The sequence below is a fragment of the Pelodiscus sinensis genome, chromosome 2, assembly GCF_049634645.1.
Source record: "Pelodiscus sinensis isolate JC-2024 chromosome 2, ASM4963464v1, whole genome shotgun sequence".
Taxonomy (NCBI): domain Eukaryota; kingdom Metazoa; phylum Chordata; order Testudines; family Trionychidae; genus Pelodiscus; species Pelodiscus sinensis.
The window spans coordinates 6,636,525-6,661,427 of record NC_134712.1 but is presented as its reverse complement, the minus strand read 5'-3'; the positions used below and the strand labels follow the sequence as shown (position 1 = coordinate 6,661,427).

The following is a 24,903-nucleotide window of genomic DNA, read 5'->3' as shown; positions in this document are numbered from 1 at the left end:
ACATATGGAAATGTATTTCCTTTAGGTCACAAGCAGTTCTGAAATGGAGAACTCTTTAAAAAGAGCTGCTGGTTCCCAGGCAGACAACCTAGAAACATTCGCAGTTTAGCACAATCTGCTTCCACTTCTCTTCCGTAAGGTTATTTGCATGAGCACAGCGTCTGATGAAATGCAAACATTTTACACCCATGGCAGGATTTTACACACTAAATTCCCCTGAAGCGTGAGAGAGAATTGGTGGCAGTATTCTTTAGATTTCAGACCCTACCGGTTTTACAATCAAGATCAAAACTGCTACAATTCTTCCAAAATGCAGCATTCTGAAACATCACAGGGCCAGAAGCGGCAGGATTTGGGGTTATTGCGCAGTTTCTCATTTTTACTGCACTCCGTTTGGGCGACAGCACAAAAGGTTCATTTTGAGTCTCAAAGGCTTTGTCTACACTTAACAGCTTAAAGCACAACCACGGAAACACTTTAAACCGGAAGCGTGGCCACGGTGCGAGTGCTGGGAGAGCTTTCCCCGGGGTCTGTGTAAACCTATATGGGGGGGCGCGGAAGTAGCTAACAGCACTGGAAGTGCAGCTCCCAGCTCTCTAGCCTGGTTCATTCATGCTGGTGTTTACAGCGCTGTAACTTGCTGCACTTGTGGGCGGGGGAGCAGGAATTCACACCCGTGAGCCAGAAAGTTACCGCGCTATAAAGTGCTAGTGGAGACTCCGCTAAAGTCACCACCTCCCGCTAGTCTGAGCCGCTGTGGGATGGTTCCAAAGAATTCACGGAGCTGCCTGAAATCCGGTGGAATTCCTGGCAGCTGGCACGCCACAGAATCAGGCATTCTGCGGCATCACACTGACAACTGCTCATCTCAAAGGAACCATGCGCTGCAGGGCTGTCACTGCCTTACTGCTGTGGGATCACTGGACATGGAGACAAATATTTCTTATTCACTTGCCTGGTGGGAACCAGGGAATCGAGTAGTCGGCAGGCAGCCCCGCTCAGTCCCAGCTCGTGCCGGGTGCAGGACCAAACCCTGCAGTGGCTCTGCAATTTAAAACGCAGTAGGAGCCAGGGGGCAGGCTGCCCGGCTACCTGCCCAGCCAGCAGCAGCCCCTGTGTGAGGGGCTCCCAGTGTGGAGTTGGGACCTTCCATGCACAGGGGCTGATTCATGACAGCAGATCCTGCCCCATTCCCCACTGACAGAGGCAACAGCGAGGGGGGGAAGGGCTGGGAAGCGTCTTCTCTTTGCTTTCCAAGCCAACACACCTCCACCCTGCTCTCTCCTCCCTCGCCCCTTCCGTTCCTGTGACGTGGGCCTTTATACCTTCTACGTATCCCCTTATCGCCTGATACCATGGCTCTCTACGCAGCCTCTTACACTCTCATGCATCCTTCTATTTGCAACCCCCCTCCTCCCTTCAAATCCCTCCCAAATACTCAGTGGTGGATGTTTACAACTTACATTTGTGACCCCCCCCCCCCCCCCAACCAGTGAGCTGGACCGTTTCATTTCTGCCACCTGTCTCCCCTCCCCCTTCCCTTTTCATCGAGTCAAAGGAGAGAAGCCTTGCTGCAGGGGGACCAGGAGACCAGTGGGGGGAGGGGCTAAATCAGCTGCCCGCCTGTCCTGGCACCGCAGAATGCGCTGCACCCCAGAAGCAGCTGGCAGGAGGCCCAGCAACTGGGAGCGGGGAGGGAGAGCGCACAGTGCTCCGTGCACCGCCCTTGTCCCAAGCACTAGCTCCACACTCCCATTGGCTGGGGACCTGCTGCTGGCTTCCGGGGTGCAGCATGGTCTGCGGTGCCAGGAGAGGCAGGAAGATGCCTGAGCACCCCCCCTCCACCGCACCACTGGGAACTGCTCAGGGTAAACCCCTCCTGACACCCCCAAAGTTGGAGTCCCCTCCTGCACCCCAAAACTCTCCTCCTCTGCCCCACCCTGGAGCCCACACTCTAGTCAAATTATGTTCGGTCACAGGCATCAACAATTTTCTTCACTCCGGTTTGAAAACGGCTGCTCTAGTCTGACCTTCTGCAGCACACAGCGCTCCCTCGAGTGCCTATCACATTCGTAATTCGGTGCGTCTGCTCCCGAGGGCTGTGACCTGCTGGGTGTAAGGTTAAGCATCTAGAACGTTAGTAGGGTTAGAAATTAGGTTTTATTTCAATCATTCAGGTTTGGGTCATGGCTTGGCAGGCAGCCCAATCTGACATGAAGGGTCTCCTTGAACCAGCCAGTTCACAACAGTTACGGCGCTGAAGCAGCTCCAAACCCAGCATTTCCCAGAGCTCTCGCGAGGCCCCCGACCGGCTTGAGAAGGGTGCTTCTGCCTCTGGAGGGAATCCAGATGTGAGTTTGTGAACCAAGCCCACGATGGAAAGCAACAAACTGGGCAAGCATGCATCAGTTCCATTCCTCGCCACGCTCCAAAGATTCTCCCATCCTTACTGCTTAGCAAGCCCTTTGCTTCTGCCCAATGCAGGCTTGGCCCGGTCCCACCCACAGATCAGGTTCTCTGTTTGGAAAGAAAGTTCAAGGGAGAAGGGAGAGAAAACCGGCTCCTCTGGAGAGAAATAGTCTCCCACCAAGAGTGAGCTTCTGCAAGGGGCTTCTGTGCCTGCAAACACAAGTACAGTTTACCTTGGCCTGCATAAAGCAACGTTAGCTCAGCTCCCTCCTACTCTGAGTCAATTAGAGATGCAATTGAAATCTGCACAGCACTTCCCTCACGACCAGCCACCTAGCACCCACTGCACAGTACTGCCGCACACAGATCCATTATAGCACAAGAGCCTTGAGAGGAAGGGGGGAGAACACACACTCACACTGCAGCACAGCCTCCTGGAGACCACAGGACCACTCCAATCAGCTGCACTGCAGACTTGCCTCAGCCCATTACATGGTATCATGCAGCGAACTTCGGGCTCCCCAGCTGCCCTTTGGGCAGATTTACCTAGGGGAGATGATGCTCTTCCTCGCTTTAATGCTCACACAGCACCAAAGTAATCATAACCAGCGCTGTGCTGCAACCTCTCCCTGCATCGATGCCCAGCTTTGTATCTCGAAGGACGACAGGCAGCCCGATTGGTTTGTCTGAAATAGGGACGTAAGAGTGTAGCCGTTTCAACCAATGAACTCATCAGTTTCCCAAACTGTTACACGCGGCTCCCTGGGAGCAGGGCGGCAGGCGGGAGCCTGCACACGGAGGGAGTCCGCTTAGAAACCAGCTCCCAGGGGGCACTGGCTCCCGGGGAACCGCCTGCCACCCTGTGCTGCTGCCTCTGATACAGAGGCTGCAGCACAGGGGAGCAGATGGTGTGTGTGCTCAGAGCTGGCCTTGGGAGCTGGCTGTCGCCCACGTGTAACCGTGTACCTGCTGGAATTTTCAGTGATTACACGGTTAGCAAATTACACACCTTTTAACATCCCTAGTCTGAAGTGGGGATGTAAGTAGTACTTTAAAGTTAATCAGGTAAACGATATAATGTTAATAGTTTAAACTGGTTAGCCAGGGGGTCTAGACAGCCCTCTGCAGGCAGGGGATGCTCCTCCAGCCCGGCCCTCCATGGACAGTGAGGCAGCTCCAACCAGCCAGAGTGCTGCTGTGCCATGGGGCTGGTCCAGCTGGCTGGGGCCCCACTGGCCAGGCTGCAGTGGCAGGGGGGCTGTACCCCCCCCCAGCCCTTCAGTTAACCTGTGACCAGGTAATCATGCCAGTAAGACTAATGCTTGTCAGGTAACCAGTTAATCTTTTACATCCCTAGTCTGAAACAGCGCCCATCTTAACCACCAGCTCTCCTCTCCCCTATCCATTTGCTATGCCTGCTGGCAACGTGCACTGCTAACACAGCAGTTTCGCTAATGCAATGGCACTGCCATAGGTGTATATGGTTATTTACAGGCATAAGGCAGTGCCCCCGCCACCAGGAACTTAGAGGCAAAGTAACTTCTGCTCCCAGTGAAAGGCCCAGAGACAGCACACCAGACTGGGACTCTAGAGAGCTGGGTTCTATCCAAGCATCCACCTTACCTGCCCATCCCTCAGTTTCCACATCTGTGAAATGGGCTAATACTGCCAACCTTCTTTGTAAAGAGCCTTGAGGTCAGTGGGTGAGAGGTGCTCTATAAGAATGAGGCATTAGTGCCACTGATGGCCTGGGGAGCAGAATGAGGCCATAGCACAGGGGTTGGCAAAAAGGCCTCCACGGGCTAGATCCGGCCCGCCAAGCAAGTTGACCTGGCCCACAGAGCCCCTGCCTCTCCCAGGCCAATTAGGCCCTGGGGGAAGCACGTGAAGTCTCCTGCCACCCTGCCCTCGCCCTGTAAGGAGTGCACTGTACTTAGAAGTGCCACGCGCTCCTGGCAGGGCGGAAGGAGACTTTGCATGTTCCTCCAGCCCCCAAGCCCTGACTGTCCTGGGGGGCGGGGGGGGGGGGGGGAGGGCAGGGAAGCGCGTGAAGTCTCCTGCCGCCCTGCAAGGGGCATGGCGCTTCTAAGCACTGTGCATTCCTTGCAGGATGGGGCAGGGTTAGTCCAACAACTAATTCCTTCAAAGCAGGACACAAAACCCAACTCTCTTGCAGTCAAGGTCAGAGGCAACCACATAGAGCCAGTTACCAAAGTAGCTTGCCTGGCAAGTGCTTCAGGGCAGCTCAGGTTTATCTGGGCAACCACCAGCCGCAACATCCCAGCTCGTCTGGGAACCTGAACGGAAAAGAAAGTGACTAAACTCTCCAAACTCCAGCCATAAAGCAGTCACTCATGAAAGGGGTTTCTGACATTAACAGTCCTGCAATTTCACAGATATCTGCTTTATATCCGTGGCTGTCTGCATTCGCAGAGGTGCATACAGATGCCCGCATATAGATGACTCTCCTGACAATCACATCTCCTAGGCTGGGACCACGTCACCCCACAAACTAAGTAGGAGCTGGCTGGGTCAGGATTTGAACTTTCCTTGCAGGTGTCCCCTTCCAATATGAAAGGTAGCAAGAGGCAGCTAAAATTCAATGCACCAGGACAGTATTAAGCAACCACGTGCTGTCAGAGGTGCTCAGAGACACGTCAGCACTTGCGCCCTGGACAAACAGCAGCTCAGTGATGCTCTACATACCTAGCACTTGCAGCAGCACTGAGTTTCTTCACTTTGCTTCCCAAGCTGTCATGCAGCGTTGCTACTCTGCTCCTGCTATGTCGGCACTGCAGCCACTGGCTAAGCAGGGCGTTTTATGCCTTCGTAGCTATCACCCAAGACGACCCAAAGTTCATGGCGAGCCAAGGGAAGTACTTCAGGAAGCCAACTCTCTGCAATGGCATGAAGTGAAAGTTGATGCATAATGAAATAGCCCTTGGAATAAGGCAGAAAAGTAGCGCCTGTTCCCATCTGCTGACTTGCTCTGCATGTGCAGCCTCTCTCCCCTACTCCTGCCAAAAGCAAAGCGTGTCACAATGTACTGTTTCCACAGCTCAGCTCTGGAAGGGTCCAACTTTCCAAGGGGCTGTGCTCTGTAACAGGGAAGGGTCCAACTTTCCAACAGGGCTGTGCTCCGTAACTGGGGGCAGAGGCTGACCCTGGGACTGCAGCAAGGACAGAAAGCAAACTGATCTGGTGGAGAAGGGATGGGAACCCTTGTCTTGCAGGAGTCTGGTATTAAACTGGTCTCTGCCAGGAGGGATGGAATTCTCAAAGTCACCTGCAATAAGCAGCACCTATCAACGTGGCAGCCACTGGGTACTCGGCCTCCGACTGGCCCTGGGAACCCCTTCGGAAGCATGAGAACTGGGAAACAGGCTGAGCAGCTGTCCCAGGGAGACACAGCGAGTGGAGCTGGGAACAGAACCGATCCGTGCGCTAGCCATTAGACCACAATGCCCTGCCAGGCCAGTGTGGACTCTGATCAGCATGACTCGCATGTTTCTAAGAGCTCTCTCTCACTCACTCACTCACGGAATTATATAATACTAGAGCTGGAAGGGACCTCGAGAGGTCTAGTCCAGTCCCCTGCTCTCATGGCAGGACCATCTAAGACCATCCCTGATAGGTGTTTATCTAACCTGCTCTTAAATATCTCCCAAGATGGAGATTCCGCAACCTTCCTAAGCAGTGTTTCACCACCTGGCAGTTAGAAAGTTTTTCCTAATGTCCAACCTAAACCTCCCTTGCTGCAATTTAAGCCCATTGCTTTTTATCCCATCTTCAGATGTTAAGGGGAATAATTTATCTTTCTCTTCCTCCTAACACCCCTTTAGGTACTTGAATGTTGTCATGTCCCTTCTCAGTCTTCTCTTTTCTAGACTAAACAAATCCAGTTCTTTCCATCTTCCCTCATATGCCGTATTTTCTAGACCTCTGAACATTTTTAGTTGGTCTTCTCTGAACCTTTTCCAATTTGTCCACATCTTTCCTGAAATGCCCACCTGAATGCTCTACACCGGCTGCCACTAAGAGAGAAGTTCTATACACACAGGGAACCACGTGCCTGGAATATAGAAACAAATAAGCATTTCCTGCATTCCCTCCACCATATTCTCCTGACCTAAGACTCAAATTACCCCCAGGCATTAGCACTGTCTGTTACCTCTTGAGGTGTCTCTCAATGGCAGGCAGAAGAGAAACAAAAAACTAGGGGGCCGTGCCCCCTGCTCGCTACGTTCGCCAACACCCCCTCTGGGGACAGGCAGCCCCAGTCTCCCTCCCACCCCCGCCTTCTTCTGGCCACTGGGTAGGTATTACTGCCACCATCAAGGAGCACCTGCAGAGAGTAGGTAGGGTAGAGGCACCGCACCCAAGATTGAAATAGCAGAAAGGCCTCTTCACTGCTGTAGACCTGCCAAGCCCATCACCAGTCAGTCCCCTGCTCCCCCGTCATTATTGTTAAAAATCCATGGTCCTTTTCAACAAGGTCGGCGGGGAGAAAGGAGGTGGATTCACCTTCCGGCTTGAGCTTTCAAGGTGCACTTGGGGCCCACTGTTAAGCGTTTCCTGTATGATTAGGTACTGCCCTGATTAGGCCTCAGTTGGAGTATTGTGTCCAGTTCTGGGCACCACATTTCAAGACAGAAGTGGAGAAACTGAAGAGGGTCCAGAGAAGAGCAACAAAAATTATTAAAAGCTCTAGAAAACATGAGCTATGAGGGAAGGCGGAAAGAATTGGGCTTGTTTAGTTTGTGAAAGAGAAGACTGACAGGGGTCATAATAGCGATTTTCAAGGGAGAAAAATTGTTCTCCTTGGCCTCTGAGGATAGGACAAGAAGCAATGGGCTTAAATTGCAGCAAGGCAGTTTTAAGTTGGACCTTAGGAAAAACTTCCTAACTGTCAGAGTGGTTAAAAACTGGAATAAATTGCCTAGGGAAGTTGTGGAATTTCCATCTCCGGATATTTAAGAGCAGATTAGACAGACACTTGTCAGGGATGATCTAGATGGTGCTTGGTGAGGGCAGGGGACTGGAATTGATGACCTTTCGAGGTCCCTTCCAGCTCTAGTGTTCTAGGATTCCCCCCCTAAATACACATGGATAAGAAGCATCCATTTTTTGGTAAAGGAAAGCTAAGGGTCTCACTTAGTCAGTCCCCAGCCTCCAGAAGGTGGGACTTTAGACCTGTTAGAACTCATGAGAGTTAAGGGCATGAGCTTTGAATGAAGTTGCCCAGAGCTGCTGAGACACCTTTTTCAGGTAAGCGTCACTCACCTTCATTAAAAAACAAACAAACAAACAAACAAACAAACAAAAGCTAAGCAGGCTTCAACCTCGCAGGATGTTTGTGTCAGCTTTTGAGAATGTGGTATCAGAGATATCTCCACTACCTGCAACTGCCCAGCCACAACCTTGCCCCTTCTGCGTGTATGAATGGTATGGTCCTCCACTGTTTCTTGCAACACAGCAGTACATTGTTCTACACATGCATATCTATAGTCACACAACAGAGCACGGTCTCTTCCCATAGCGCACTGCTTTGCGCTGAGTTCTCACTTTACAGCCTAGTTTTCACTTCACTGTCACCCAGGCACTTATGTGCCTTGCGTCGGTAAAATCATTCAAATCGAAACACCTGCTCCCTATTACTAAGTTCAGACAAAACCCTGGGCCAACAGATAGGTCTTCTGTCTTGAGGTCTGCTCAATGCTGGGTTTGACAAGCCCCGGAAGGGAGCAGGTCACAGATAAACAAGAACCAATGAGAGGGGAGGGGGGATTAGCACTCAGGAATGGCTGTCCACAAACACAACACTTCAATGAAAAGAAAACCTCTGTTAGTGCCAATAGATCTGCAATGTTCACAAGTGATGTAGTCTTAAGCAGGCCAGCCAATAGACTTAGAGGGAGAATCACACAAGCAAGTGCAGCTACCAGAGTGCAATACACCCCACATACCTACACACATTTCCCACCAGCCTGCACAAAGTGTTCCATAGGCTGCCATTTGCCTTGGGAGTGCCTCATCCGATACTGATCAAGCCTTCTTTATTTATTGGTTTTCCTTTGGCGCTCATCACCATGGTACACAAGCACCTCGAAAACCAACAGACCTATCCTCACAGTGGTAAAGAAATATCATCATCCTCATTTTGCATACGGAGACTGCAGCACAGATATCGAGTGCCTTGACCAAGGTCGCACAGGGAGTCTGTGGCAGAGCCAGAGACTGAACAGAGGTCTCTACAATCCAATACAGTCACTTAACACAATGCCATGGTTCTGCTTTTTCTCAGCTTTTAAGTGCACCCCACTCCTCCCCAGGAGAGAAACACCAGCTGTTCAACGCAACCACCCCTGGCCTCCTTCTTGTAGGCTCCATTGGAGTGTGAATAACAACAACACAAAGTGAACTAGGCTCAAAGCTGGGCAGCTATTTGCTTTCCAGCTCTGTCCCTCCCCACACCACCACCCTTCCCTTCTGCATTTCCAGCCCCCTCCCCACATGTCCTCGTCACTAGGGATGAGAATGAGAAACAAGTAATCCTAACAAGTGATGCTTCCTGGATACTGCTTAACCATTATCCGGGAGCAGCCTGCCAAGGGGGGAAGGCTGCTCCAGCCAGGCTACGGGCTCCCAGCCCACATGGACTGGGCCATGTTCAAAGGATCACCCCCCGCAGGCCATGTGTTGAGCCCCACGTAAACCCAAACCACACTGCGGGCCACAAACAAATGGGCCACGTGCAGCCCACAGGCCACGTGCTGAGTAGCTCTGGACTGGAGCAACCTGTGGTGGTACTCATGCCCCTGTCAGAGGAGCAGAGCCTCAGCGCCTGCAGAGAAGACGGCCGGTAGTTGGGCCTAAGCAGCAGAGAACCGCTGCGAAGTGGTCACTCCCTTGCTCCTGTTTGCAAATAGGGCAGAGGAGCCGCGGGAATAGCCCTGCCCGTTTTGCCCCTATAGGGCCATGCCCCTCTACCCTACATCTGCTGCTGGCCCAAACAGCTCCGTGCCATGCTGAGCCTTGCAGGGCAGACAAGATCAGGCTTCTGATTCTGGGAAGGCCATTTGCTCTCAAGCAGCCAAAGGAGTCAGGGAGTTCCCTTGTCCCTGCTCCCAGCCTCTTTCTCAAAACCATTTATTGTTTGTATTACTCTAGTGCCTAGGAGCCCTCATCATGTTCCAGGGCTGTACACCATGTGCTAGGAGCTGTACACACCCAGAACAAAAAGACTGTCCCTGTTCCAAGGAGCCTACAATCTGAGTTTAAGGGAGGAGACAACCAAAGGATACAGGCAGACGGCGGGGGGGGGGGGGGGGGGGGGGTACTTGTAGTCATTACAGGTATTGCTTGGGGAATATTAACCACAGAAGCTGCCTTTTCAGAAATCCAGAAACGCCAAAGCATTTGAGACACCACAGCTTAGTGAGGGTGTTCCTGGAGTGACCGGAAAATGTACGTTGCACCCTCGGACACGGTGCTGAGCAGGCTGTCTTCTGAGAGCTGTCTACGTTCCCAAAACGACGACATCTGCATTCCTCAATGTGTTTGCCAAGGGTCAGGCAGCGTCAGAGCGCGTCTCTCAGCCAGGGGAAAGTCACGTAAGACGGGACACGTGGTTGTGAAACTTTCTTCCCCCCCCCCCCCCCGCCCAGAAAGGGAGTTCATAACCCAGCACGAGGAAGCCGCGATAACACACTAAATTCCAGTGTAAGCGAACCAGGAAGGGGTTAGCCCAGCAAGACCTTCACAGATCAAACATCAGGAGAGTCTCTTTGGCACACTGGGGAGGTAAGGGAGAGGCTAGCACTAGCGGAATACCTGAATGCCCGCTGAATGGAGGCACTGCAGGAAAGAGCAAGACACCTGCTTATAAAACTTAACTCCGCAGCAAGAGCCAACCCTGCTTAGGAAACCACACGCCCCGCTCGGCAGCTGTCACCTTTCGCCTGCTGCGAGGACGGGTCTTTTTACCCTTCCAAAAAGAACCATCAAAAGCAGGAGCAGAGGGAACATATTCTCCTAGCGGCTTTTACCGCTCCCTGTGGCTCTCCTCAGAAAAGGGGTGAATGCTTCTCATTCTGCGAAGGGTTGTTTTCACAAAGGGGGCTGACGGGACGAGCCGTGGTGATCTGGGCGGAGGGAAGATAGGGAAGGGGGCCGTACTGTTTCAAGCTCTGCCCCCAACCCAAGCTCTGCCCACTCCTGCCAAAACAAGCAACTCACCAGAGCACTCCGTTTTGCATATTCCGCCCCGGAATGAAAGAGTTAGCAAGGAGATATGGAAAGAGACACCAGGATTTAGAGTCAACATGCTATGGCGATGGAGGGGGAGGGGGGGGGGGGGAAGAGGACAGCTCAGCCCCTCCACTATCATTGCAGGCAGTTTGAAGAGTCAAGCAGACATCACTGCCCTGGATCTGCAAGGTGAAGAGACATCGCTGCCCTGGATCTGCAAGGTGAAGAGTCTCTGCACAGCCACAAAGGGCCCAGAGGCTCACTACTGGCTTAAAAATTAAGGCATTTGCCAGGCCACCCCAATTCAATCCGCCCCCCCCCCCCCCCGTCCCTCTCTCTCCAGGACTGGCCTTTCTTCCCCCCCCGTGTATCCTTAGGTAACAAACTGTCTGAGCAGGACAAGACATCAAAGCTGATGCATGCACAAGGGTAAGTTACAGGCTGACAAGTGGCATGGACATGGGAGAACCTACGGCTGGGGGAGGCAAGTTCCCAGCCTCGCCCCTGCCATCCATGGCCCTGTGGAAACCAAGTGCCTCCCTACTGTAGGGGCAGGCCAGCCTCCCACAGCCGGCACCGTGTGGCCCCAGCTCCCTCCACCATCTGCAGCCCAGGAGAGCGTGGGTGGCACTTCCAGCCTTCTCTGGCCCCGGCAGGAGCACAGGGGAGAGGGAGGAAGGTGGCCGAAGCATGGGGGTGGGGGAGCAGCACACGCCCACAGCCTTTCCTGGAGCAGTGAGAGGGCAGCTCTCCTGACCCTGGAGGATGGGCGCCCCCAGCCTGAGCAGGGCTGAATTCCAAACAGAAGTCTGAGGAAGAGGCGCTGAAGGGGGTGTTGGTGGGGCAGGGACGAGGGGGTAGTTTGGGAAGGCAGTAATTCCTTGCACTGCCCCTTTGCACACTCCTCTGCCTTCCGGCTACCATCCCGCCCTTCTGCCCCCTGTGCCCGGTGCTAGCATTCCAAATGACAACTACACACTGCATTTGCTTGCCTTCGCATTTGGGTGCAATAAGCACCACCCGCACCTCACAGGCCAAAGACTAAACTGCGTGCATGCGCACATCCCCTTCAAGGATGATTATGGCTGTAAAATCAAGCAGGCAGGAGTTAGGAAACTCCAGAATTAAGGAGCATGCTCACTGTGGAAGGGAATTTAGCTGCAGGTCTCCAGCAAATCTCCATGGGTAGTTTTTCATAGTTTTTTGGGGGCAGATTTTCATAGGGAAGACAAAAAGTTCATGGTTCTGGACAGAAGGACCATGACCCCCTCCACCACTTCATCAGATGATGAGCTGGGGCTTTAAAAAAAAAAACATATTATAAAACATCTTTTTCCTTAGCCTCGCCCTCTGAAACTGCTGAGCTGTTTTGGCAGGAAAAAAAAAATCAGTGAGAGGCAGACACCTGGCATGAAAGTTTCAGCCCAAACTGTTAAAGTTTGGCCAAGTTATAAGCAACTGAAAACAGAACGAGTGAACTTTAACAGATGGCAGTACCAGCTCTGCCGATTACATTTCACAGCCAGGGTAGAATATGTACTGTGCGGAAAAGGGTTAATTATTTTCTGGAAACAGAGCTTCCAGTTCACATCTGCACACGTCAATAATGCCTTTTAAAATAGCTTAAGAAACCTACATTTTTTTTTTTTTGGAAGACATACACTTACATATGTGCAGAGCAAGGCTTGTGAACTAAGGCAAGACTTTCTCAGACCCTAGCCAAGCATCTCAAGAGCTCTGGAAAAGAGCCCTAAACCGCAGAGTTTCCTATCTCCAACATATCTGAAATCCCATCAGATCCAAGAAGCCACTTTTTAACCTTGAGCCAAAAGGGTTGGCGGGGAGGGGACAGAGAGGAAGCCCAGTGAAAATAGGGCTTCTTAACGTCACCAGTGGAAAGGGAACTACTCTGGACGTTTTAAGTCTCCCAGGGACCGAGGTCATCAGGAAGTGTTTAAGATTTAAGTCCCCCTACAAGACTTATTTCAACATTCCTGTCTTTCCTGAGAATGCCCCTTCTTTTCCACTTGATGCTCCCCTCCCCGCTTCCCTATTGGAGCTGCTTTACTGTTGTGCTTTAATTACTTGCTTTGAAATTCAAATTCTCAGCAGAGTCCAGGGTGGTCTTTCCATGTCAGTTCCTATTGCAATTGTACTCATGTGCCTCTGAAATGGCACACCAGGCTGGAGTTTCAAAAGCAGGACAGATTATCCCCCTCCCTGACAGCCTCTGCACTCAAATGAAGCATTTAAAACTCTCCTTTAAAAATATTATTTAATGCATATGGGATCTGCAGGAATGGATTTGTGGAGAATATTCCGACTAGCCAATGCGAGCCTGTCATGCTGCCAATCTGGTTTAGAAGAGAAAACAAAAAACAGCTGAAGATTGTCATTTATTTATTAATCTTGAGTCATCTCCTTTAACCCTCCACAGAAGTGCAGACAATAGGACATAAGAACAGCCATACAGACTCAGACCAAAGCTCCATCTAGCTTGGTACCCGGTCTTCTGACAATAGCCAGTGTAGGGGCTTTAGCAGGAATGAACAATTATCGAGTGATCCATCTCCTGTCATCCAGTCAAAGGTTGAGAGACATCCAGATCATGGAGTTATGTCCCTGACCATTGTGACCAATAGCTAATTCTATTTGGAACCCAGTTATATTTTTTGGCCTTCGCACCATCCCCTAGTAAAGAGTTCCACAGGTTGCCCGTGCCGTGGGAAGAAGTACTTCCTTCCTCAACAGGCTTTTCTATGGTTCCATGAAACCTGCTGCCTATTTATTTCATTAAGTGACCCCCCAATTCTTGTGCTTCTTGAAGAGGCACATCAGTGCTTCCTGTTCACTTCCTACATACCAGTCATGATTTTATTAGCCTCTATCCTATCGCCCTTCAGACACCTCTTTTCTAAGATTCAGTCTTTTTCATCTCTCCTTGTGCACAAGCTCTTACATACCCCCTAATCATTTTTGTTCCTCTTTTCTATATCTTTTCCAATTGTATTGTATCAGTTTTTGAGATAGGGTGACCAGAACTGCATGTAGTATCGAAGGTATGGGTGTACCATCTCTCTATATATTTTAGAGATTTGTGTGTCTGTCTTTCTGTGAGTCTGCCTATTCAAGAACTCCTAAACAATAAATTGTTAGGACCACCAAATCTGGTGTGCAGCTTCCTTTTATGCTAACATAAATCAAGGCCGGGGTTTGGTTGTGCCAGGAAAGTGCCTAGAATTTGATTGTTTTCCATCACATGGAAAGGGAGAGGGCTACTTGGAGGGATGCTACACTCACAGGCACCACTGGGGACAGTGAGTGCAGGGAATAGCTATATCAGAGTGACACTGGGGGGCAGCCACATCACAAAGGGAGTGGCCATCTGAGGATGGGGCTTGCCACTTTGCCTGCCAGCGGTCCAGGTGAGTGGCCCCTATGTCCCAATCCCCTTCACTCTGGCCCTCAGCCCAGCGCTGGACCGGGGCCGCTGTGCACCTTCCCGCCCAGGGAGCACTGCCTGGCTATGCTGCATGGCCACAGCTAGTCGGCCTGCGTGGCCCCCACTGCACTTGGGGTGGGCCCAAGGAGCACCGGCAGGATGCTCGCTTGGCCTGCCTTGGTGCCCCCCCCCCCCCCACCCTTTGGCTCTGGCAACGCTGGGTAAGTCTTCTAGTGGATTTATACAACGGCAATATATTCTGTTATCGTTTATCCCTTTCCCAATGGTTCCTAAAATGGTGACCTATTTTGACTGCTACCGCACAGTGGGCAGATGTTTCCACAGAACGATTCATGACGATTCCAAGTTTCCTTTCTTGAGTGCTAACAGTGAAGTCAGACCTCACCATTCTGTATATATAGTTAGTATTATAAAAAAACAACAAAACACGAGTACTCCCTGTAGCACCTTATAGACTAACAAATGATTTTTAAATACACACACACACACACACACACACACACACACACACACACACACACACACACACACAGGGCTCAACAATCGCGGCGAAAACCACTCCTAAGAATTTTGGTAAGTGATCAGGAGCCACACTTCCCTATTATATTAACGGAGGAGCTGTGGGGTCTGGGAGGGCGTCTGGGTGCAGGAGAGAGCTGTAGGCAGGGACTGGGGTGCAGGAGGGGCTGTGGGGTCTGGGAGGGAGTGTGGGCACAGGAGGGAGCTGTAGGCAGGGATTGGGGTGCAGGAGAAGCTATGGGGACTAGGAGGGAGTTTGGTTCCAGGAGGGGGTTCTGACCTGGGTTTGGGGTGCGGAAGGGGGTGCTGGGTGCAGGCTCTGGCCAGGAGGCACTTACCACAGGTGGCTCCTGGCCAGGGGCACAACAGGGCACTCAGGCAAGCAGGCTGCCTGCATGCCATAGTGGCCCCATGGGGCTCAAAGCTGCCACGCTGCTGGCAAGCATGTCTGTGCGCATCCCGAGGGGGTGAGAGGGAGGCAGCACACAGAGACACGCTTGCTAGTGGCAGCCAGCCACTTGTGGGAGAGGCATAGCCGGGGCTGTGGCAGGCAGGCAGAGTGCCTGAGCACCCAGCTAGGCTGGGCTGTGGGCCATGGGAGCCCACAAGAAAACATTTGGCCTATGGGCCGCAAGTAGCCTGCCATATTTTGCCTAGGGATGCGAAAGTTAACTGGTAAACCTCACCCTTAACGAGTGAGGCTCACCAGTTACGGTTAACCTGTGGGGGAGGGGCTAAAGCAGAGGGTTTCTTCAGCTCCCCAGGGTCTGCCGCAAGTGAGGGACACTCCAGCCCGGCCGGAGCAGCCCCCACCTCCCTGGCCCTGGTGGGTAGGGGGACAGCTCTAGCCTGGCCCCCATTTAAATGGGATTTTACATCCCTAATTTTGTCCACCTCTGCCTTACAGTAATATAAACATTAGAACAGCCAGACAGGGTCAGAGCAAAGGTCCATCTAGCCCAGTATCCTGTCTGCCGACAGTGGCCAATACCAGATGCTCCAGAGGGAGGGAACACAGACAAACAGAGGCTAGGGACACCATTTCTACCCATCCTGGCTAACAGCCGTTAATGGACCTAACTTCCATGAATGTATCTATCTACTCTCCAGCTATTTTTTTGAACCCTGTTAAAGTCCTAGTCTTCACCACGTCCTCTGGCAAGGAGTTCCATAGGTTGACTGTGCACTGAGTGAAGAAAAACGTCTTTTTGTTTGTTTTAAACCTGCTGCCTATTAATTTCATTTGGTGACCCTCTAGTTCTTATATTGTGGGAATAAGTAAATAACTTTTCTTTGTTCACTTTTTCCACACCGGTCATGATTTTATAAAAGGTTTCTGGGGACAGTGTTTGTGAATTACTAGTGGAAAGGGTGCTATTTTTATAACTATCTAAACATACGTTGCCCAGTCATGTTTGCAACTCAAATATTGCAGCACCTAAAGATAAAACCAACACAAATGTGACGGTCTTCCACTATATCTAGTCCAATCTGAGAGAACTGATGGAAGTTAAGAGTATAGTTAGGGAACTAGATCAGTGTCGCATGGTTACTAAAAACAAAGAAGGTCAAGTAAGGATAAGAAGGTACAAATAAGGATGTTCTTAACCTGAAAATCCTCTTAAACAATCTTTCCATGTAACGCAGCGCAACAAGGAGATCCGTGTCCTACCTAATTCGATAGGGATGTCCTCGTAAACCCAGACAGATCCACTGCCTGTTTTCAGCAATTTCATCTCCGTTTAATGGCTCGTATTCTGGACTTGTTCTTCTCAGGCACAACCTATGATCTGTATCTGCGGAGGACAAAACCAGATCTCTCATTTATAGAGGCCCCAGACTGTGCTATAAACATTGTGACCAACAGAAGGAGAGCAGTAAATGTTTATTTGACACAGGAAAAAGCTCATCAAAGTTGTTTTATACAAAAAAATAAGTTAAGCATGGAAATTCCTCTTTCTAGGGATACCGACATCTTTTAAAATCCCCTGCTGAGCCAATTAACATTCCCGATCACTGTCACTGGAAAAGATTAGAGAAACTGGGCATAACCTCAGCCAGCTCACGTATAAAAGTTACAATTTGATTTGTCTAAACTAGGATTCAAATGTACATTAAAATTCACTTTATTCCTAGAGTAGACGTCCCCAGTCTTCCCACTTTTAGCACAAACCAAGGGAGTAATTTTACCACTCTTCCAGAGAACTATTCTCATTATCACATACTCGGGCTATTATCTCTTAGCAGTATGAGTTCATGTATCCTCCTCATTTGCTAGACATACAGCAGAATAACACCACGTTGTTGTACCTAGGTCCGCACTCAATTCCTTTGCTGTACCTAGGTCCGCACTCAATTCCTTTGCGATTATCACTGTGACTGGCAGAGTTAATGCAGCCAGCCAGGAAGCTCGGAGCCCTCAGAGGCACAACCCCCTCCTCCCGCCAAGGCGAACATTGAAAAACAGGACGGCCCGTCTTGCTTGAAGAGAGAGAACCCTACATGAGGCAGGTGCGAGTCACGGGGGTTAAAGAAAGAGGGAAAAGCTCCCGTCTCTGCCCCACTCCTCTTGCAATCCAATCGACCTTAACGGCTGCTGGTCGTGGCATTTCCGCCGTGAGTCATCCAGCGCTTAACCATGGCAGTGTCCTGGTGAACCTTTCCAAAGTATGGCCCCAGGTAGGTACCCTAGCCACTGCCTGCGTCCCCCCCACACGCTCCCCGGACAAAGGAATTCTTTATGTCCCCATTCCACAGAGACACTGAATAAAAGACCAGCTGGAGCCTGACTCTGAAACCCAGCAAGAGGGGAGGGTCTTGGAGCCAGGGCTGCAACCTGAATAGGACTGCCTACTCCGCTATTATTCATCCCACAGCTTGAGCGCCATCAGTGGTCAGCTGACCTAGACTGGGCTGAGAAACTCACTTGGTGCTTCTGGTTTTTCTTGGCAGCACAGAGATACCGAAGTGACTTTGCCCAGGTCACCTGGGAAGCAGGGACCTGAACCCAGGTTAACCAAGACCCCCCAATTAGCTCCCTGGCCACCGGACAATCTTTCCCTCTTCTACTCAACAGGACTGCTTATAGGCTTTGCTGAATCAGGGCCAGAAATGCCACCACTACAACAACATTAAGTGCACAGATCCTTTTCTGGGCCGGAGGATGCTGGCTCACAGAAAAATCAGTCGGGGGCTGCACAAAAGTGATAAGCACTACAAAAAAAACCCAACAAAGCCCACATTCCCCTTGCACTCCAGAACCTCGGGGAGCAGACTAGTATATTTTGTGGGCCCCCTATGCTCTGGGATCCAGCCAAAAATGAGGGGTTCAGTCTGTGGGAGGGAGCTGCCATGAAAGAGGTTTTGGGTGTAGATTGTGAATGGGAAGGAGGGTGCAGGAGTGGGCTGGGGGTAGAAAGGCTGGATGGGAGGTAGGGTGCAGGAGCAGAGTGGAGGTGCAGGGATGGGGCAATAGGGAGCCGCAGGGCTGGAGCACCATCTCCCCAAAGCTAAGGGGAACTCCACGCCTCAGGGGCCGAATCCAGGCAAGCCAGGGGCCGGATCCAGGCCCTGGGCCATAGGATCCCCACCTCTGGCCTATAAACATCAGACAAGACACTATGGAACATCAATAAGCCAAAGACCTTGTCGACTGCACACTCAAGACAACTCATTCCATCAGCGGGAGCTCTGGAGAAAGACAACAAAAATCCCTGTCAGGAAGAGACTGTTCTCTCTCTCTCCTGCTTGAATTTGGAGAGAAAAAGATTTCTAAGCAGAAGATCTCTGGTAACGCGTCTCTGAAACGCAGGATACATACAGCCAACACATGAATTCGCCTCCAACTGCAAGCCCCCATTCCTGGAAATTCTCCTTTCTCTTCAGAATTCATTGTGCCCCAGGCAATTTCTACTGGGGATGTAATAGTGTAGTCGATTAAGCGATAAGCAAAAGCTCCTAGGTTGATGCTATTGACTACACGCATTCCACCCCCCACCCCACCCCCGCCAGTACATTTCTTAGCAGGCTGGTCAGCAGCCTGGCTCAGTCCCGACTTGTGTCATGTCTGGGACCTATCCTTGCTGTGGCTCTGCATTTAAAGTGTATTAGGAGTGAGGAGGGCAGCCAGCCTGGCTCAGTTCCAGCTTGCGCGGGGTTCGGGAGTTCAGGCCCCCCTGGACAGGGGCTGCCACCACCCTGCACTGCTGCATCTGTATCAGAGGCAGAAGCACAGGGCAACAGGCAGTTGGTTTATGAGGGGAGTAGGTTTTTAAACTGGCTCCCCTTGTGGACCAGCTTCCAGCTGGTATACCATGCTGCTGCCTCTGATACAGAGGCAGCAGCGCGGAGTAGCAGGGAGCTCCTTGATAGTTGGGCTGCAGCACATTGGCTGCTGGCCCCACCCCCGGGGACTAGAGAATAGTTGAGTAACCAATAAGAATTCATGAGGTTAATGGACTATTCAATTAACCGATATTTAACATCCCTAATTCCTACAGACTTGTATCCCTAAAGACAAAACCCAGGAATTGTGCCAACAGCTGGTAACCCAGGCAAATTCCTTTGATGTCAGAATGCCTATAAAACACTGGTCCTTGACCTGTGCACTCCAATAAAATAAACATAACTTAACAAAATTATCACAGCCTAGTCCGGTGAATGCTCTTTCATTCTGCCCTTGGAGCTTTACCACTAACCTTATCTGCTGCCAATTTTAGCAGCTAGCAGAAGGAACTTTTACCCAGCTGTAAGATATGCTTATGCCAACTCCCAACTATAGTGCAGTTATAATACAAGCTCAAAACACACAAGGTGAACCCCCCGGATGGTACAAAGAAAATTTTTAATTTAAAAATTCAGCCTCAAGGCAGAAGCTCATGCCTCAAACATCTGTGGCAAAGACTTCTCTTTACCGTTGTGGCAACTACAAAGTTAGATGTGCAACCACCCATGCAATGCACTATATCCAATTCTTCCCTCTGGTTATCTCTTCTCTAAATCTTCTTTTAATCAGATTATCTTCCTTAAAGTGCCAATTGCCATTTTAAAAAATAGCTATCAGAATAGATAACAAAGAAGTTACAAACACCCAAACAAAAACCTATTAAACACATCACAGGAACACAATAAAAACAGGCAAGATACTCAGCTTTTGAGAGAAAATCTGTTTCACTTTTCTGTGACAGTAGGAAATAGAAATTCAAATTGTCACTATTTTAAAGACCTGCTTACTCTAGTAAAACCCTTATCTAAGTTGCCCTCTCATGCAAAAAGAATGACACCACCACAGTGGAAAACTAGTGTTTTAAAGGAGTCTAAATAGGTTGATTTGATTTTCAAGGTAAAAACTTTTCAAAGCACGGATATAGTTTTCAAAATTGCCTAAATCAGCTCAAGTCCCATTTTCAAAATTGAAGCAATTGGGAGGTTAATGAGACTCTAGTACTTGTGAAGACCATAATTCTAATCTCTAGAAATGAAATTGTTAAATTCATATTTAGGCACCTAAACAGAAGTGTGGACCATTTCCCTAGGATGCTGGATTTAAACAGACTAACTTTTAGACATCCAGGTAGATTCTTTTGAATGAGGCAACTTTCAAAAACCTGTTAAGCAGAAGTCCCTGAAATGTTCCTCTTTGGCTCTCAGCCATCTAATCAAGGTAAGTAGGCTTTCAAGCTAAGAAAATATGAAGTCAGCAAGCTAAAATCTTCATTCTTTCTTAAAAAGCAATTCAAAGCTTGTGTGGATTTAAAACATGGGCTTGTTTCTGATTCTAAACTTTAAAAAAAAGCTACTCAACCAAATTACTTCTGACTTGTTTTTAGGCTCTCTCAACGAGATCTACCAAATAAACCAAGTCTGAAGCCCAATCTGTACAAAGACATTCTAGTTTGAATCATAGTAACAGGCATATTTGTAATGACAGTGATCTGTATTTTTTAAAAGAGACACAAGGTAGGTGAAGTAACATCTTCTATTGGCGCAGCTGCTGCTGTTGCAGAAAGAGAAAAGCTTTCAAGCTCCACAGAGCGGAAAAAGACCTCTGTAGTGCTTGAAAGCTTGGTCCTTTTCACTAGGAGAAGATGGTCCCCAGAGTTCCCCCTTACTCACTTTCTCTCTGTCATATTCTGGGACCAACAGGACAACAAAAATACTGCTAAACTAGATTTGAAAAACCTACTATCAATACAAAGCAGACGGAGCTAACAAAGATTTCAATTTTAATTGTGTTTCCTGATTTTGCAGCATTTGATTTTCAGCCCTACTGTTGCATTAATGTGAGAGATTGTTCAAATAATTATGCTTAAGGGTGGCAGTAAAATGTGCAGTAAAGCTTTTCCACGGTTTACATACTCTGTTACATCAACACCCAGCTCCCGCTTCCTTATTCCACTGAACTGATTTACATTTTTTACCTGCAAAATAACTAACTTCTTGGCACTGGTTGAAACTTTGCAACCCAAAAGTTCCAAGAAAACCAAACCTCTTCATGCACCAGTTTGTTCATCAATAGTCTGTTGTTCAAGGGACCTGACCCTGCAGACAGAGAGAGAAGCACTGCAATGACAGCAATATTTTTGGTTCCTATGTGAAAGCCCCTGTAAGGCTCAGCTGCCAAGTCTTGCAAAAGTTCCCAGGAAACTAGCTAGTTCGCAGAAAGGCTGCTCCTCAGCAAATTGCAAATGGAGCATTCCCTTGCTGACTTACCACCACCTTGAAAGGAAGGTCACATCAATCGTAGTGTCTGAGAAGCTGCAAAAATATTTTAGTAGCCAGCAAAGGGCCAAATGACCCATGAAAGCTTCCCTCTATATCAAAACATTTCAGAGATTTAACTTCCAGATAATTTTCAGCTATCTGTCCAAGTACTCTACTTTTAAAGTGCTTATATAGGAAAAGTGACTATAACTTACCCCAAAACTTCCTTTCTTCTACTCAAAAAAGTTCACAAAAGCAACCTACCCAGCACAAAGATTATAGTTAGAGGAGCTAGAATTGTCTTGCCCTCTCCCCACTTTCCTCCTCCAGTAGCTGGGGTTGAAATCTGAAGGAAGCTTTTATATGAATGTATTATTTTAATAACCTATGAATTAAAGTTTACAGGACTTAGCTTTAACAAAGTAATTTTGGCAGTATGTAATACTGGCTGGGTCTCCACAGGTATGGCCTCCCCAGCCTGCCTTAATAGACAGATCTGGTTTTGCCTCCATTGAGCTCCGAGCATAGGTAAGTTCCAATGTAACACACCTGCTTTCCTTCCCTTTAGAAAAGGAAATTTCCAGTAAGTTACCATTTTCCAACTTTTTGAAGGGAAGGTCTGCAGATTCCTCACAACGGGACTCATTACCACAGCAATGTGTGTCACCGATGAGGAAAAAGAGAATGATAAAAGAGATTTATAGTAAAGATAGGCATCAATTATAGCAGAAACCAGGGTGTTCCATTGGTAGGGTTTCCCTTCCAATGATCATGCATGGAAGATGACCAAAGGTAAAGCCCAAGACTCGGTACATGGCCCAGATCTCAGCAGACCTCAGAGACCCCAATTTGTACCACAAACCAGGTGCAGAATCATGAGTTTTAGAAGGCAGCTGTAAAAGTTGTGGACCAAGACAAGTGAAGTGACAAGACAGACAAAAAGATCAGTGACTGGCTGATCACAGCAAAGATAAAGAAGAAATCGGTTATCGGTATGCACAGCCTTTCCTTCAATAGCATGGACCAATAAGTCCTCCACCTTTAATTAAGAAAACGTAGTGAAGGGAAGGAAACATCACCAGGAGGCCATGCTACATCTCTGTATGTTTCATATTAGTAGCTGAAAGCTCATGCTGTCGCACAAGTGTAAATCGCAAAGTCATGTAAAAAGAGCTAACAATGGCTAAAAACTTAAAAATTGGATGGTAACAGACTGCAAACCCCAGAGACGACTGAATCTGGTGCTTGTCTGAACAAGAACAGCTCTCAACCAGGTTTGTAGTTGCTTGTATTACTTTGCACGGACTCAGATGTGTCAGGTTTCAGAGTGGTAATCTTATTTACCCTTGAACCTCTTTAATCCAGCAAATCTGGCAAACAAGGTATGCTGGATTAAGGGTTTTGCCTTGCAGGGAGGGCACCGGGGTGGAGGGGTGAGGGGGAGGTGTGTGTGTCTGGGTGTGATGGGGATGGGATGGGGCACATGTGGCTCTGCACCCCTCCCCCCGCTCTCAGGCATGGGTCCAACCAAAGGTTTATCTACTCTAATACTCGGTCTTCCAATAGTGACTGATGCCAAGTGCTCCAGAGAGTACGAATGGGACAGGGAATCAAGTAACCCATCCCGTCACCCATTCCCAGCCCTGACAAATGGAGACTAGGGATCGAGTGATGGTTGTGAGAGTTGGATACATCTTCAAACAGTGTGGGGCCACCCGAGACTCACTGTTTTTACTATCAGAGGGGTAGCCGTGTTAGTCTGAATCTGCAAAAGCGACGAGGAGTCCTGTGGCACCTTATAGACTAACTGAAGTGTAGGAGCATAAGCTTTCGTGGGCAAAGACCCACTTCGTCAGATGCATGTGACGAAGTGGGTCTTTGCCCACGAAAGCTTATGCTCCTACACTTCAGTTAGTCTATAAGGTGCCACAGGACTCCTCGTCACTGTTTTTACTGTTTACTATGTTCTCCATGGCAATAAAGACAGATCATGGGAGAAAGTGCACTATCATAATTGAGGCCAATTCACCTCTTCATCTGGAATACAACTTCAATAGCCGTTCTTGCACAAAAACTTGCCTGCTATCTACACTGCACGCGGGTTCTTGCGCAAGTAAATTTACAGTATAGCGTTGTAAAACAGGGCTTTTTCTGGAAGACTTATTCCTCCCCTCATAAGGAATAAGCCCTCTTGCTCAAGAGCTCTTCCACAAGAGGGCAACATTAATTTCTTGCGCAAGAGGCCCCTATGGTTAAAATGGCCATGAGAGCCTTCTTGTGCAAGAGAGCGCCCACACTGCCATGGATGCTCTTGCGCAAAAGCACATGCCAGTGTAGACACTCTCTTGTGGAAGACTTTTTGCGCAAGAACTCTTCTGCAAAACAGTTCTTGTGCAAGAAGCTGCCAGTGTAGACATAGTCAAAGCGTCTTGCCCAAAGTCAAAATCTGCGGTGGATTATGGTAATGAACCCATGTGTTCAGGGTCCCAACCCACCTCCCTAACCAGTGAACCTCCTGTCCTGGCTGCTGGCTTCCAGTTCCAAACCAAAAGAGCACTTTCATAGAATCATAGAATAGTAGGACTGAAAGGGACCTCGAGAGGTCATCGAGTCCAGTCCCCTGCCCCCTTTGAAGGCAAAGGTACTCAGTAACATATCACCGCACACTGTCGCTACTTTAATTCCTAACTTTTTCTTGACACCTGTCTGACATTTGCACCTAAGGATCTCAAAGCACCTTAGAGACTGTTGAACAGCATGGATTCGCTTTGCATGCCACTGGAGTGCAGCTTTTGTTAGTGTGCAACACAGCCACCATTCCATAGAACTCACCACCACTGCATCTGGCAGAAACAGCAGGGTGGAAAATTCAGCTGATTACATTTATTTTTGCTTTGCAGAAAATAGTTACCTAGTCTGAAACACGAGCTAACCTGCTTCGCACTACAGACTGTTCTATGGGATCAGCAATAGCCACAGGTGGTCAGGACCCAGGTTTTACAGCTCCCCTGGAATGAAAAGCAGCATAGCATCCCAGCACTGCCAACTCAGAACCAGCCAAAAGAGTCTATACAAACCTCATTGCCATTCCACTCAACCACTTCCTACAGTGCCAACCCAATCACGACTGGGCTGTACACCACTTAGCTTATGAAATCGAACAGACTTGGCCTGAGCTGGTACGGACATACAATGTTCATGAAACTGGTGCAATAAATAAAAACTTAACACTCTGTCTTTCCCCTTTCATTCCTTCTATCAGCACATACACAAAAAAGGCCATGATTTGATTTTGCCTAAGAAGGATATGAGAGTGAGAAGAGGCTTCACTTTGCTTTCTCATAACTCATCACTAGTTTATGTTTCATCCCTTGAAGCAAAATAGTTATATTGGTCAAATCCTAAACATTAGTTTCACATTTTGAGTCTTTGAATAGTGCTCTGCTTTGTTTACTAATATTTAGTATTTCGGTTCAAATACATCTTCAAAGTGCAAGTTAGTCCCAACATCGGCCCTAAGAAAACAACAGCACCACAAGTAAATTTTCAAAGTTGGCTGT

General features: G+C 49.1%; 1 protein-coding gene and 1 long non-coding RNA gene across 7 annotated transcripts in view; one reads left to right on the top strand and one right to left on the bottom strand.

The window, feature by feature from the left end:
* Nucleotides 1-24,903, bottom strand: part of PTP4A3 (protein tyrosine phosphatase 4A3) — a 171,278-nt gene that overhangs the window by 108,477 nt on the left and 37,898 nt on the right. For 4 of the 5 annotated variants that reach the window (XM_075920041.1, XM_075920037.1, XM_075920040.1 and 1 more), the window contains one exon: nucleotides 16,314-16,437. The exons of the other annotated variant lie outside the window; for it this stretch is intronic. The gene's annotated coding sequence lies outside the window, so the exon portion shown is untranslated. The remainder of the gene's footprint in view (nucleotides 1-16,313; nucleotides 16,438-24,903) is intronic. 5 annotated transcript variants of the gene reach the window in all.
* On the top strand, nucleotides 14,188-24,480 carry LOC142826919 (uncharacterized). 2 transcript variants are annotated; one of them, XR_012901182.1, is made up of 3 exons: nucleotides 14,188-14,322; nucleotides 21,806-21,871; nucleotides 24,244-24,480. It is a non-coding gene; the product is annotated as an uncharacterized LOC142826919 (long non-coding RNA). The 2 variants fall into 2 exon arrangements; XR_012901183.1 differs by lacking the exon at nucleotides 14,188-14,322 and adding an exon at nucleotides 17,023-17,152.